We start from the raw sequence: 17,584 nt of genomic DNA on the forward strand, positions 1-17,584 counted from the left end.
TCAAATCACATATTTTCAAGTGGTCTGGAGATATCAAAATAAAGTAGAAATGAATATTAAAGTTGATACGTACGCAAAATTCATTGATCGTTATTATAAATGGTTGACGATTATATAGCTAAACTATTTTTTAAGTCTACGTGATCTGTATCAAATACATTTATATGTGAAGTTCATTGGCATACGTACTTTTCAAGTATGAAAACCAAAATAATTAATTATAATAATTTGTATGGAAGTAATAGTTGGTATATTTATTAGGAGCTACTGAAAATACTTTCGTAGTTGTTCCCGTTTAGTTGAATTTCGAATTTTGGTTGTTGTTTTTATCGAATACCTGAGGTTTGCTCACTAGTTATAATGAATAAAAGTAAGTGAGGTTCTGATATTAGTTGAATGAATTTTGTATCTGAGAATTAAATGTACTAGGGATTCCAAAATTTGCTAATGTTTGCAATGTTTTTAGGCTTGAAAAAGATCAAATAAAAAATCGAAACGTTGGCATTTGAAAAAACTCTTGGGTAGTTTTATTTTGAGTCCTCATTCCACAACCCGTAAATTGTTTGCAAAAACTTTTTTTTTAAATGTAGGATATATTTGAGAATATCTGCACACACTTATACGTCTAATAAAAAGATAGACACGTGAAACTTATCTTATGCAACAACAGATAGAGAAACTCTTTAATGTGCTGGGCTCTACAAAGTAACAAAGTAAGTGGATAATCTTCCATTTTCAAGACTGTACCAATTGAATTTAATAAGAGTTCGTATGTTGTATACATATAATTTTTTTATAGAACATTATTACATTTTTTAGCTCTGGAAGGTCTGCTCCATCTCTTCCCCCTTGTGTAGAGCTTAGGGGATGACAATTGTAGCTTTGAATAATTATAACTCATTAAAAAACTGCGATTTTTTAAAAAAACAATTTTCTGCTGTTAATGACGAAATTTTATTTTTAACCATTGAGGTCAGTATTATAGTTTCTTTTAAACTTTCTGACTTGATAATAATTTGCTTCGCAGTATTTTAAAATTTAAACTACGTAACCTCTTTCAAGAAGATGCTATTTTCCTGGAGTTTTTTATCCTACCTCGCAAAGTGTTTCACTACTCTTTCGAAGTATCTAATCCCTTGCTGAAATGGAAACGGCATTCGCAGTATAGATGATCTTCTGACTCTATGATTTGCTCACCAAATTTGCAGTTAACATCCTCTACCATACTTATAATCTAAAGGTGGTATTTGACGAAACATTTCTCTGTCAGAAGACCAACGACCAGTTTAATATCGTTTCTGGACATGACAAGAACATCCTCAGACTTCTTAAAGATATATAACTTCGCTATGAAAGAAATTTCGAAGCATTTGAAAAAACATTCATGATTTTTTGATAAATTCATAATTTTCAGCTGCTTATGATTTTTTGAGGCTGCAATTTTCATTCCTTATTCTCTAGCCACCTTAACTCTAAAAGATCAGCGAGGAATTTCAAATTATTATTATTCCAATTAAATCACCCCCTACCGAAAATAAATGTCGAAAAATTTGTGATATGTATATTTCGGACGCTTCAAAATAACTTTTACTAAAAACTGATAAACTTCAATATTTTCTTGGACCATGTAGCAAAATGTGTTTAATCTCTCACAAATTTTCAAAAACCTTTTTCTTTTATAAAAATATATCTGTGGGGATCGAATTTAGTTCTTGTTGTCTAGGGTATTATTTGGAATAAAAGAGTCGGTAGGTTAGATGAAAAGTTTATCTCATAAAAAAAACCTTAACTATACAAACAACAAAAGAAAGAATAATTGAAATATGAACTGAACCAAATAAAGTAATGGTTTATTCACACATCCAAGTCTCAGATTTAAGCAATTCGTCGTCTTTACGTCATTAAACAAAATAGGTCTTTCCTGGGACTCTTGCGTCTTTCGGATTTATAGTACATATATCCTTAAACATCGGTGCCCACGTGTTCTAACCAACCGACTTTTCGGCTACTTATTCTATGACCCCTCTTAAAATGGATTCTACGTGATGTCGTCAGCTGGCACGAACATTAAGCTGGGAACTTAGTTAAAAGAATAAAGATGAGAGGAAACGAAAAATAAACGAAACTAAAAAATTGAAAAAATATTATTTCCTACATATTCAATAATTTGACTGGTCTTTACTTAAACTTATCAAACGCCTTCGAAGCTATAAGGAATGAGAAAATAAATAGAAAGTTGTTACCTGCATGGTTGTAGTTTTTGCCTTTTTCTAACGATAGATAATGTACGAAGTCCATACTATCATACATAATTAATTTCTTTGATTTTATTCTGAGGAGCGCTGATACATAGTTCATGAAGCAATCACCGGAATTGTCTGTAACAGTAATGTAATGCGTTTTTACTTTTGCTTCTTTTAATTGTCAGTAATTGACTTTTCATTAAATTTGTGTGCTTCAAATGTTTCACATCTGCTTCTTTTAATTGTCAGTAATTGACTATTCATTGAATTTGTATACAAATAATAAACATTAGAAAAATGAATAATAATGAACCAGATACCGACAGAAATTCAGAAACGGAAGAACCGTGATCGAAAATGTATTTGAAGGGCGTCGAACGAGAACAAAATATTCGTAAAGCCGGATTGTCACTGCCCTAAACTATTTCGCGAAAATGTCTTCGGTCGACTGGACGAAACGTTTCGGGTTCAAGGCGAAAATAACGCGAGCCATCAGTTTGTGCAAGACAATGACACCAAGTTCAGCCTGATCCATTTTTCACGTGAAACCCATAGTGCACGTATAGACTGTGAACAATACGGAAGGCATATCACTTTGATGTGCGATCGAAAACCGACTAGCTTTGATTTACTTCGAAACATACTCGCAAAACAAGTTTCGGAATGAGTACGAAAGCGAGATTCGTGTCGCGCAGTGACAACCCTGCTCAAGAATGTTACTGTTTTCTTACGTACTCTACGTGAAACGAAGAAATCGTTTTATGATGTTAAAAACAGAAAAGCTATTCCACAATCATATATTGTATAGGCCTAGTTAAATTGAGGAGGTACTGTTAAAAAAAATTGGTAGAATTTAAATATAAAAAACAAATATGTAGCTACTGTAGATTTATTGACATATTTAAAAGCTACCGCTGAAACACCTTATTATTATACAATATTGGTTAGGTTAGGACTGGATGTATTGGAGGATATTTAAACGTATTTGGTTCTACAATAAATGGAGATTATTATATTTAAATATTTCATAATATTTTAAATTACCGTTACTGTCAGAGAAGATCCCTTCTTTATATTCAGATGATCAATTTTGTTATCGTATTCGAATCATTTAATGAATATATATGTGAAATATGTAAAAAAGTTCTTAGTTGGTTGGATCCAATTAAGAATATGTTACATCAAAGTAGCGTTCTGTTGAGGGGTGCAGATTTCTTAAAAATCGCGACGAAAAATACTGCTTCAAATATTTCACTGAAATCGAAAATTTGGAAAAGGGAATGTAAAGGATAGCGATATCAGGAGGAATTTCAGATACAACAAAAAATATCAATCTTTAAATTACAACTGTAAATGAGATACTGACTTCTTGTTGTTTAAATGGATAATAAATTGGTGTTATTCCTTTCCTCCTATTATTTTAGCTTAACTTTGCGTGAATAATAAAAAACAGTCATTTATACCCCTTATTTCGCCTAACAATGGGATTTATGATGAAGTTGATCAAATTGGTACGACAGAATTTTTCACGAAAAAAGTTTTAATTATTTCGGTTCAAAGTTTGTACGATCTGTGAGTTTAACAAAAGATTTGAAAGGGAAAAATAAGCTTTGGATTCTGGAAAATTATTTGTATTATTACATTGAAACTGACAACCACCCGACGATAAAACTTGTTGAATTAATCGAGTTGCGAGAAAAAATGGGTAGTAATGTGAATAAGTATTGAATTAAAGGAATGGAAGATCTTCAGTTAAAATCTGGAGGTCTGTAATTTCCTGATTTCCTTTCACCTAGTTTCCTAGTGACCAACTGTTCTCTCATTTTAGGAAGTCTTTTCAAGCTGATTTTTTTCTACATCTAAGAATGGGAACCTTAATATTCCATACTTTCCATATCCATGTTTTTCTTGCCTTTATTAAAATTCCATATATTCACCATATCAGTACCTACTTTTTGACTGGTAAAGATGAGAAAAACATTTTAGTTTCATTATGTTACTGAGAGATGAAAATGCTAATATTAGGTGTGAAATTGCCAACCGGGGAAATAAATGAGAGCGTTTTGAGAAAAACGCGTGGATACAACAATTTGTATTTTTAATTTCGCATTTTTTCAAAAAAAAAAAAAATATTCAATGTCTTGTATCTATCTTCAACTGTTTCAGAAATATTCCGTGTTTTCCTATTTATCACGAAAATTAAGTAATACGCATATTCGCTACATTACACTCAAAAACTAATAAGTCATACCGATCATTTCTTGACTGCGCGTTTCGATAACCAAGTTATCGTCTTCAGAGACTGAAAGTAAACTGTTCACCTTCAGTCCCTGAAGACGATAACTTGGTTATCGAAAATCACGTCAGAGAGTGTAATTGTTAGTGTTGGTGTAGTAGTCGTGTGAAAAGTGTATTCAGAATGTAAACGATGGCATTATTGGCATTGACACATTATTATGGAGCAATTCTAAATATTGTGTATGTTCTCTCATCCAGAGAGGATTCTCATTAGACCAATTTTTATAATTAACATGACCGTGAAATGTAAATGTGCTGTCATCAGAAAACAAAATATCTTCTAATGGAATCACATTGTTATCTAAAATTGCCATCATTCGTTCATAAAAATATGTTCTCCTATAGAAATCTTCTAATAGCTCCTGAGCTGGTATCATTTTATAGGGACGCATTTTATTTCATTTCAATATTCGAAAAATTGATGTGTGGCTACCGCTGAACAGTAGCTTTACGACCAAGATTATGTATGTTCACTTTAAACTCGATCATAATATCCAATTTCTTATCATCACTCACCGCATTGACAATATTTTTTTATCTATCTTACATTATCAAGCTCGTGAAATATGCAAGCAACTTCCATTTGTGTCCGTGTGATATCTCCTTAACCAATAATTTTTCTCTTATTATTATGTACAGTTAATGAAATTAGAACGACACTGAGTGGTTTTGATTCCTACACTCATGCAGACAAACAACAAGTTGCTAATTGCTAAGCCTATAAACAAAACTTCTTTTGTATTTTTTTATTGATATCAGTAGAGAAGTACGCAAGAATATACTTTGCATAGTTTCTCAATATAAAGAGCTAAATGCGAAATAAATATTTAGTGTAATGTGGCGGATTTGTGAAATACGATAATTTTCTTTTTTTAATGATGATTGTTGTGAAAAGTCACAATATTTCCGAAACAGTTGAAGATAGGTATTGGACATTGTGCATAAATTCTGTCTTGTCTGATTAATCCAAAAAATAAATAATAAACAAGGGGTATGAATATAACATAAGAAAGTTGTTAGTGGCTCCTGTAACATGACACACCCTGTATATTTATTTCATTTATTTTTCATTCCATTTGCCTGTGCCACACATATGATATTATGCCGCTTTTATATCGTACTACTACGATAAACAGTAACCTACAAAATGATAATTTCACGCTGTTCAGTTTTCATTTTTGAGTCGCATTTTCATTATAAAAGTATATTTTCACTCCCCTCATAGCAAAATTTTTGTTATATTTAAATAAATAATAAATTATAAATTATGAACAATATCTACTCTTACACCTGATGGAACTAAAAAGAACCTAATAGCTATTGTGGAATACATAGGTGATCTATTTCTTGGTTTTATCGGAGGAAAAGATGTAGCTCAAGATATTTCTATAAATCTAGATGCAAGCGTCGAAGTCTAGCATTAAGATAACAATCGTTAAACTTTGAAAATTTGAAGATGCCGTAACTTGGTTAGGCATTTGATAGTGTTGGTACTGCTTGAGCTGTTATTTATGATAAGGACTTAGTGGCACATCTATTTTGACGCTAACAAAATCTTATGAGAGTATTATTACTGATATGAAAACAGAAGTTGAGAATCAAAATCAATAACAGATGAGGAAGGGAAACAACAAACAGAAATTTAAAAAAATACACTTTATCTGGAACTTCAGTCATGTGAGGTTGCAGTTTCCTAGGTATAGATATTCTGTGAAGGTAGAGATAAGATTGGGTACACCAACAAATCAGCAGGATCTTGGACGGCTCAATAATCACAAAGGATATCGTTCGCTCTAAATCCTCAGTTAGCTGCTGTTTTTTTACATAAAGGAGCTTCTGTTCTCAAGGGATTGGGGGTGGGCCACACCAGGTAACTTCAGTATCTAATATCTCGCCATTAGGTTCAGGTACACTCGGGGAGGCACGATGGTCTCCAGGTTTGGAGAGGATAGAAGGAGAAGCAATCTTATTGGGTAAATTTTTGCAAGCGATGTGTGTTTCTGGCATCTTATGATCGCATGTATCAGCTCATTTTATGTAACAATGTCTTGTTTGGTGTATACTAAAAAATAAAAACCAAGTTCGAAGAGTGGACCATGCGCTGCTGGTTAGCTTTTGTGGAATTTTAATGGGGAAGAAAACTTTCAGTTCTGTGGCTTTGCAGAATTAAATGAGGGTCACGGCAAATGTGACTGCCAAGTACTACTCACACTTAGATCCATGAATTCATCGTGAATATATTTCATTCCGATAACTGAATTATGATGTTGTATTATTAATAGTATTAAACGTTGTTGAAGTTCTTTCGCACTAAGTTAATTTTAATCTAAACACACTGCTTACTACCATACACTAACACTCATAATTTTACTGTCTGAAGACAACAACTAACTCCATACACGCATGAGGTAGCAATTCAAACTTTAATTTTAATTTTGGCCATTATAATAACGGATGTTGTTAGCTGCTGCATAGTCTTTATAATACAACAGTTTCTTTCTAGCCAAATTCAGCAGTTTTTGTTTGATTTCTTCGCTGAAACGGTGCAATAAGTTCACATAATACTCGCCCTTGATAGTTTCTCTATTTTCAAGATAGTCAATGAAAATAATCCCACGTGAATCCCAAAAAACTGACGCCATGACCTTGCCTGTAGATGGAATGGTTTTTTCCTTGTTTGCTAAATGCAGCCATTTTTATTTGATTCCTTCGTTCGTTTCAATAAGTTCGCATAATAATCGCATTTGATAGTTTTTCCTTTTTCAAAATTAAAATTATCCCAAACAACGACGCTATGGCCTTACCTGTAGCTTGAACGGTCTTTGCCTTCTTTGCAGCGGGTTCTCCCATTTCAGTCCATTGTTTTAATTATTCTTTTATTTTGTAAAGTAATGCACCCACATTCCATCCACGGTTATGAAACGTCGCAAAAATTTGGTTGTATTTCTGTGTAACATTGCCAAACACGACGCTGTTTTTGTTCCAGTGTGGACAAACGCGGCACCCATTGTGCTTACACATTTTTCATGTCCAAATTCAGTTAATATGCGATGTACAGCACTTTTTGAAATGCCTACTGTGTATGCTAGCTCGCGCACTTTTAGTCGACGATCGAAGATCGCTTTGTGGATTTTCTTCAACAGTTTTGGAGTCGTCATCTCATTTGATCGGCAACTGCGATGCTGGTCTTCGTAGGTCGTACGGCCTCGTTTAAACTCTGCTACCCAATATTTTACTGTCGATAACGAGGGAGCAGTCTCATCCAGAGTAGAAATAGTTCAGATTTCATATTGGTTGGGTTAAGGCCTTTCAAATAAAAGTATTCTATCACATAACGATGACCAATATTTTCCATGTTTACAAATTAACTGAAAACGTTCACTATGAATGGCTGCCAAATACATACTAAACAACATGGTGCCTTCAAATTTGAAACAAATACTGTATAGATTGTGTTCTTTCTAATTCAGTCTTATTTTTGAAGCAACTATCGCCATCTCTAGGTCAGACCAGGTACATCTAGGACTATCCTCTTAAATCCATTATACAATAGCATAATAAAAGTTTACCAATCCCTGGTACAAAATTATTATTGTTATTGTGTTTAAAATAATATTATATTTTAAAGTGTGTTTAAAATATATAATAATATTTAAAAAATCTGAATTTTATAAGCGTATTTGATATGAATTTAGGAATTTAGAGTGAATTTTTTGATTTATAGTGCGTCCTTTAAAAGCAAAAACTTGATATAAGTATTACTTTTTATGTATATAGAATAAAAATTTGGCATATTCCGTTGTTTGCATAACATAAGCCAAAAGTGTCATAATCAATCACTTCTAAATTATAGAATTCAGATTTATTCCGATCTTCCAAAACATTGATTTAATTCTCCGTCCAGTAGTCCGGGAGGTACAGTTGCAAATCACATAATCATATTGAAATCCAAAGGATCCAAAAAAGTGTTCAGGTCGCTCGATAATTTGTTAAGTTATTGTTTGCATAACAGAAAAACATCCCTTCTATCTTATTTTAAATGGGTTTTTCCGAACTTACTGACATTTATTCTACTCTTAAATATTGTGCTTATCTTTTTTTCAATCTCATAAAACATTTTTTGATCCACTTATTATAAACCAAACTTTCGAGTGTAAATTAAAGTTTATTATAAATCATGTTTTTTAAATTTTAATTGAATACAAAAAACATATTTATAATTATCTAACATTACGTTTCTTTTGATCGATATTGTCAGAATCTACACCCGTATTCTTTCGTTTTCCTCACTAATGTCATTCAATAAGTCGCAAACTAAGGCTGTGGAGACAAAAAATCCGTACATTTTTGAACAGCTTACCAAGTAAAGTAGGTGTTTACTGAAAATGTTATTAATTGTTTCTCGTAATTTAGCAATTGTCAAATGTCTCACGTATAGACATTAAGTCTCTGTAGAAGTTTGGTTTCAAGTATGGAAGTTTTAAAAGAGAACGGAGGACGTAAAATAATTGTCAAGTTTTATGAACAAAACAAGATCTGAAGACAAACAATGATGATATTTATCGGAGTTCAATTGAAAGAAAGTCAGAACCAGGCACAAAAGCAAAAAAAAAATACCAAAAAGGAAGAGAAAAGCTTAGATTGAGGCGGCTCATGGAAACCTCGGAGGCAGTTGCGAAAATTGGACAGAAAATTCTAAATTGTTAAGAAATATGTAAACAGATTCTGAATTTGATATTTTATTGCAACATTTAAAAACAAAAATTAGGAAAGCGAGCCGACTGTGTGCTGATTAAGTTATATAAAATATGTAATTATAGTGTAGTATTGTTTCATAGAGTAAAATACATATAATTGAAATAAAACAAGTTTGTACAGATTTTATGTCCTTACGCCCATATTTTTTCTTCATCAGTTTCCTCGTCTTCATTTTTGAATGCACTGGTAAGAAATATAAAAATTGGGCGATAGCTAAGTCAAATTTTAACAAAAACATGGAAATATTCCTTAGTTCAAATTTCAGAAATGACTGCATTTCATAACAACCAGAAATCTAATTTTGATTTTTGACTCAATTATAAGTAACATGCAGGATAATGTATGAACAGTATATTGAATGATAAAGAGGTGAGTAGAATATTGAGGGGGAGAAAGAGTTATGAGTCAGGTCGTGTAAAACAATTGAAATCACATATGCTCTAAAAAAATCCCAATGATGATTTTTTATAGAGTTAGGTGAATACGTGAGGTTCCTTCTATCAACATATCATAAATCTGTGATGGTTGAAGGTGAAGGCTCATGAACCTTATGTTGAAATTCCTATATCAAAATTCAAGAATTTGTTAATGTCTTGTAATTTAACTTTTAAATTTTAAGTCTCTTCACACTACTCGTGCTTTAATAAGGAATTTACCAAAAAAAGTGGCTCAAAGAGCTGAGAAAACTGAGAGCATAAGAGGGCCTCAAATACCAAACAACGAAGAAGAAGAGTTCTTGTGCATTTCTCCGAGAAAAGAGAAATCGCAAGTCAAAAAAACATTGTGTGCTTTGCAATGGCATAATTTGTAATAATTTACATTAACCTGCTCATCATGCGCAACAAAATGAACTTAGCTAGTTAAAGTTATAAATTATATTGTAGCTGGTTGGCCAGATTCTGTTCACGACCGGACAATATTCAATAACAGTGCTTTGAGAAAGTTGTTTGTTGTTTAAAGCATAAAACATACCCAATAAGAAGATCAACTTGCATCTAAATTTCAGCAACACAAATTTAGTTCTACCACTTACCAAGCGTGGCGCTAGTGTAATAAAAATATGTCCTTACTGTCAATGTCAGTTGTCGAAATAAATAAATATTTGTTTCTATTTTCCAAACAATTTCTTGATATGTGTTCTAAATGGGAAGAATTTCGTAAAATACAATCCTCAACAAAAATCATCATCATTTGTGTGAAAATTTGGAGTATGAAGGTATCCCATCTATTCCCATCTCTCATCTGCCTTCATTGTCTACTTCCATTTATAAAGATCACAGTTATGCCAAAGATCAAAGACTGTATAGGACTGTATAGTGAACCAAGGACATTCAAATGCTGTAAATACAAGTATAGTAAACACTAATATGATCTTAGAAGAGCATCAAGTTTATAGTTCGAGTATTCATGCCTTATCATCTTTACCTATAGAAGAGCGATTGGAGTTTTCCAGTGAGTTTTCAGATTCCATTGTTACAGAAGAAATTAGTAGTTTTGACGAACAAAAATCGGATGTTTTGACTTTAGCTGGAACTAATGAGGACAATTCAACACCTAGAGAAATGGTTATGTATCAAGTTTATTGGAATAGCCAAAATATCAAAAGTGAGAAAAAGTTTGAAGAATAAGATAGCAGTTAAAGGCATTGAAGAAGATGTGTGAAATTGGAACATTTGAGTACATGAAAAAAAGTTTAAATAATTTAACGAAAGAATTCATAAATTCACAGTTAAGAAATATTCTTTGACAAAGTACTGCAAAACGACTATACAGGATAAAACTTTTGTTTTATCTATGTACAAAAGAACTAACTACAACCTTTTATTTCAACTATGATAAATTGATATAGTTTAGTCATTTTACTACTAAAGTGCTGTGATATCTTATGTATCTCTGTTATTTTGACAAATGCTGGTGGACAGATCTGTAATATTTCTGGTTAGTACCTATTTACATATTACACCTTGTTAGAAAAATCTGTGTTTTGTGAGTTTTCATTTTTTTTTTCATTTAAAAGTTATATTGCAATAATGTCTACTAATTTTCCTTGGTTTCGTCGAAAATGTATGCAAATATTATATTGTAAATAACTTTGTCCCAGTTCTAAGATGTTTTTTATTGAGAATTCAGGAAACTGTGAAATCAGTCCTGGATGGAAATGAATAACATAGAATACAGTAGATATTCTGTGTTGTAAATTTAAATGAACCGCGAAAGTAAATTAGTTCTGCGACGTATCATTGAGGTCAATAGCATCGAAAATCCGCCATGTTGTTTCCACTGCATAACAACTAAGTTCGCATTTCTTCCTAGGATATGTTATGTGGTTTGAGGAAAGACACTTTGGAAGACATATTTTAGAGGGTGACAGGCGGATATCGCATTCAATAAAATAGCTCACGAGAAAATTAGGAAACGTGAATACAAACGCTGAGAACTTACACAATAATCTATTATAAGAACAAGAAACATCGTAGGAGTGAAAATTGTGCATCAATCATGATATTTACGATTAAAATGATAAAAATAATTAATCATAGAATATTTGAAAATAAAAAGTGAGTTGAAGAATTAAATTGGCAAATATAGAACACAACAGCACGCCACCAAACATCAAGCTAAAAGAAACGTTAGCGACAAAATAACCTTCTACGTTTCATTTTGTTTCTTCTTCTAACGACACATTGGAAATGGACAGAGTTTTGTCCACCTCTTTTAACGTCTTAAAGGAGCCTTTACTCAAGAGATCGTTACAAATCGATTATGAGTTAATTTTATTCGAAAGGAACCTTTAGGTAAAGTGCCAGTTAGGGTGGAATTATGAAACCGTCCGTTAGTTTTTGCCCTAAGTTAATTTAAGAATGTGAATACACTACAAGTGAACAAATGTTAAATAGAGGTTGGTTAAAATGCATAAGTGGCTAGAATACTTGATATTCTGACACGCCAACAGGGTAAAGACATCAACATACCGCCAGGTTCTAAAAAAAGAAAGATTCACCTGTTCTTCTATTCGGGTTATTTCTTCCAAGGGACGTTACTGAATACTCAATCTACAATTTTTTTCTTAAGAATTGATTCTTTTATCAGAAATATTATTTACAGGCTGTTGTAAGTTTCAGTGAATTTGTAATTTCAATTTTCTAACATCGAAAGTTTATCTCCCACCATTATTCCTTTTTTATTCTCTCTATTCAACCAAATCCATTTCACAGATCGTACAAACTTCTAAACGGAATAATGAAAAATTCTATCGTGGAAAATTCTGTTGTACAGAATTGATCACATTTATTATGAATTCCATTGTTAGACGGAATAAGCGTATAAATGACTTTGTTCGGTATTGAGCTCGCCAACTAGAGCTAAAACAATGTGAAGAGGGATAACATCAATTTATTATCTATATAAATGATGGAACGCAATATTCCATTTTCAGTTAAAATTACAAGACGGGACTTTGAATTCAATTTGAAATTTATGTTGTTTCTGATATTCCTTCTGATTTCGGCATCATTTCTTATTTTGTTTTTCCAACTCTCGATTCAAGTGAAATATTTGCAGCCATATATCTCGTCGTGGTTTGGAGACAGCTACAATTGTGTAATATAATCTTGATAGATTTGAAATTGAACTAAACCACTTCGAAACATCTTTCTAGAAAATAAAAATGTTCTTCTGACAAACATATTCAGTGTATTTTTCTCCGTATTAGTTGAAAAAAATTTTACATCACTCAATAATTCGTAAACTAACACACAGATGACGCTGCCATTGTCAAATCCATAAGACGTTTATGAAGTCACATTTTGTTTGGTCAGAAAAAAGTGACAGCCATTTAAATGAAGCTACTTTTGTTATTTTCAAAACAATGAATTAAAAAAAAATCATTGCTTCTTGTTAAAAACTGTACAGGCTCAGCATTGGTTTTCAGACACAACCTCATCAAAAAGAACTATTTGTTATTGGTTTGCTGAATTTAAATGGGGTCGTACACAAACCAATGGTGGTGAACGTTCTGGTTGTCCGATTGAGGTGATACTCTGAATATATAAAAAAACTCCAATAATGAGTTATATCTAATAAAAAATTGAAATTGCGTGAGATAGCTGGGGTCGTAAAAAAATATCAGAAGGCAGTGTGTTTACAATTATGCATGAACATTTGACTATGAGGAAGCTTTTTCAAAGTGGGTGCCACGTTTATTTTTACACATAATAAATCAGATTTTTTCGTCGATATGTAACAATGGATGAAACAATCATCATCTGAGTGGACTGCAGCCGGTAAACCACGTTCCAAGCGTTCAAAGGCGCAACATTCAGCTGATAAGGTTATGGCTTCAGTATTTTGTTATCACTATAAAAATTATCGTCACTCGAGTCATAATGATGTGGCACGTCCAATTCAATATTTCCAGCGATATCACCAACATTGGGTAATTTCAGATCGCCTCCATCCATATCCTCTTCGTCGGTGAGATTGTCAACCTCGGGAGGTAAAGCGATTATGTCGGCACTAAGTAAGAATTCACACTATGCACACGGAATGACTGACTAAGATACAAATATCTCTTGTAATTTCTATGTTATGGTAGGGAGGGTGAAAACTGGTTGTATTATCACCATATGGTCGAAAAAATTATTTGAAAGCTGTCCTCATAAGAGAACGCTGGGCTCTAATGGATTGAAATAAAACTCAAGTGAAATGTCTATGAATTAAAATCATCAGTAGCTATAAAATTCTTTCTTACTGATTTGATAGAGTGTTCGATGTTTTGTTTTATTGACAAATTATACAGTACTGTACATGCTACAGCTATATGCCCTACTTATTCATGGTTATATTACAATTTTTGTAATAAATCGACTTTCCAAACCCCCATTATACCGCTCGATGCAATTTATTTCACTGTCATATCTTAAGTTAAAATTATATTGGGATCATTCTATTGCACGATAAGAGTCATAAGTCATTAGTTTTGTGGATTTCTTGAATCACCTAATAACCATGAAGTGTGATTGATTTTCATAATTGTAATGTTGGCTATAATTCGTCATATATAATGGAGTTTTCCCAGATGAATCTATCATGACAGCAATCTGGATATCTGGCTTTTATATTTAAGATATTCAAATCATAATCATCTATCTAACAAAATAACCTATATGATTTTCGGAATTACGACAAAATCCTACTACCAATTGATTATTTTTTTTTTGTGGAATCCTTTCAGATTGAGGTAATTATTTGCTTCTTCTGTTGATCTCAAAATCACAATATATGTACAATCTATTGCACCATTAACCCCTGGAAATTGGGATTAAATACCAAATGATTTTCGTTTCCTTTCCTTTTTATGCTATATACAGGGCCGATCCTGGCGACGGGCGAAAATTGGGGGAAATCTCTACCGCGCCCCCTGTCGTCAAATTAAGGACATGAGACCGCACTGAGCGGCCGCCTTCCCAGGATCAGTCCTGTCTATTATATATAATTATATATATGCGCTCCGGTAAAAAAAATTAGCACAACACCACTATCTTAAAGAATTAAGTCATAAATAAAAACTGAACAAGTTCATATCTCATTACCATCCAAATTTTACGTTGATAAAAAAATGTATTCTCATTATGGTAAAAGTCTACTAAATGCCACAGGATATTTTTTTAAAATACCCCAGACACTTGTACGAAATAAAGGTAAAATGAAATACGCTAACAAAACAAATTGGACAGATCTCTAACCATTGGTTCAAATAAATTAACAATCTATTGGAGTAGAGGGCCTAAATCGATTAACACACATCAATAGAGAGTTTAAAGAATGGATTTTCTTTCGGACAGGTATGCAAGATATTATAAATATTGTCCTTGTGTTTGTTTTTCTAATAATGCCGTTACTATGGTGGATGTTATTGTGAGATCTCTTGTTTGCCTTGAAATACGTTACACTGTTAAATATGTATTTATTTACCATTCACATAACTACAAATTCCATACACTTTTTAGTTATATTTTTCAATACATATCCAATAACATGAATATTTCACCTTTTATGTTCTCAAATGACAATAGTAGCAAGTAATAAAATATCAAAAATAAGGCTTCGAAAACGTACCGTTAATCACGAATCACGAATAATCAGTGTTTAAAATGCTTGACAGGATTTTGTTTTATAGAGGCAAATTGAGCCATCTATATTTAGCTTATTTCTCCCCTGAGAATATTTTATGTGGATGTGCCCTTTCTATAAACCCTTCTTGTGCAAATAGAATATTTCAGTGGAAATATATTATTATAAAGTGATATAAAAGAATGTTACAAACTGACTTATCAGTCCAATTTCTTTTCATTCAAAACGCCATATTTTTATTGTAGTTACTAACAAATAAAGGTTGTTTTCAATATAGCAACTGATTAGGGGAAGTGATTTTTTCATGATCATGATAATGGAATGAAATTAGCTGTGATATAAAGAGAAGAAGAACAATGCCAAGGTACGAAAAATTATAAAAGAATACTGGCTAAAATAGGCACTCATTTGGAGAGTGTTAGGGAGGTTAAAACATGATACGAACTAAACGAAACAACTGAAAAACTTTCGGAAGAAACTTGGTAGAAATACCTCAGAAACAGGATAGGATACCAAACGAAATAATTGAAACTAGAGACACAGCCACCATAGAGGAGTATATAGAACTGTTCAATACTCGAGGGCCATTTTTTAGGTGAGATCCGTTTTTTAGTGGAGTATGCAACTAAAATATGACCATTTTTCTACATTTCAACATAGTCGTTAAAAATATTAGAAAATTTTTCAAATCAGGTGCAGATTTTGGATTCTATCATCAAAAAATTCTTCTGCTTAACCGTTTGAACAGTTATTATTGTTTTTTTTTTCAGTTTTCATCATTTTTCAAGCATAAAAATATGATCTTGAAACTTAAAAAAAAATTTATTTTGGGAAATTTCCTCAACAAGTGTCAATTCTTCATTCATGATACTTGGTAATTTTTTATCATGAACATTTATTCTTGATTAATCAAAAGGCCTAAACTATTCCTGATTTATGCATATCTCTATCAGCCATTACACCTTTACCATAATCTTCAACAAGCTGTCGGTGAATTCCAGCAAAACAAAGTTTTCTGTACCGGATAAATGATCGAACTTCACATTCGATGAAATAACTGACCTGGTCGACCTATAACTGATATAATAAACGGAACCACCAATATGTTGTTCACTACTAGTTTCAAGAGAGCAACACACCTACATACCTCTATTTGGTTGTAAAACAATGCCTTTTACAGAGTTCTGCGATGATATTAAATATTATCTAGAATCATATTAACATATCTGAAGAATTTAACAGAAGCAATAATGTGCACTAACTTATACACAGTTTTAGACAATGATCAAATTTATTGTGATATCAGATAGTTACCTCCAAATATTAGAAGGTTTTAACATGCAGGTAACAAACCGGGAAATGCTTATTTCCGTCATAGATACATGACAATAGTTAAGAAGCCCAGCAAAGCAAACTGCTATTAGGAAACTTACTCGACTCTGGAAAATAAAGTGACAAAACAAGTCAACAAAGTTGCTTAAATACCAAGAAAACTCAAATATGGAGAGCTGAAACAACTAAAACAAGAAAATTTTGAGAACAAGCATTGATGGCAAGAGATATGTATATCTACATCAAATAAGGTGCCGTTTGAATTGTACAAATGATAGGCAATAAAGATGTCAAAGATGTATATTAAGATCCTGGAATGGGAATATAGTTAGGACAATAGTACAATCACATAATCTTTACAGACTTATGAATATAATCAGACAAGGTAATTTTAATCATTACAAGAAAAGAAATTGTCGAATTAAGACCGTGTCAGTTTGAGTTGAGACCAGAAATTTTATTATAGGAACAACCTTTTCAGGAACACTAAGCTCAGTCTAAATGAATTTTTTTTTGAAAACCATACGTTGAGAGGTGGTATAATTTATTTTATAGTTATAGATGGGAAATGATCATCACAACACACAATTACACCGCCTCACGCAGATAACCCAGTTATAATTTTCAGAGACCGAAGGTCAACTACGAGGATAGTTCCAGAAGTACCTGGCACAACAAAGAAAACTTTTTTGGAATTTTGGAAAAAAATATATTTGTGTTCCAATATAATCTCCTTTTAGCTCCTTACACTTTTCCCAGTGATGTTCAATAAGTTCGATACCTTGGCTGATATCCCTTTGCTCCGCTCTTAACTATTTCTA

General features: G+C 32.3%; 1 protein-coding gene across 6 annotated transcripts in view; it reads left to right on the forward strand.

The window, feature by feature from the left end:
* LOC130904206 (alpha-catulin) overlaps positions 1-17,584 on the forward strand; it is a 193,750-nt gene that overhangs the window by 63,326 nt on the left and 112,840 nt on the right. The gene's annotated exons all lie outside the window — the stretch shown is intronic.

The sequence above is a fragment of the Diorhabda carinulata genome, chromosome 2 (assembly GCF_026250575.1).
Source record: "Diorhabda carinulata isolate Delta chromosome 2, icDioCari1.1, whole genome shotgun sequence".
Classification (NCBI taxonomy): domain Eukaryota; kingdom Metazoa; phylum Arthropoda; class Insecta; order Coleoptera; family Chrysomelidae; genus Diorhabda; species Diorhabda carinulata.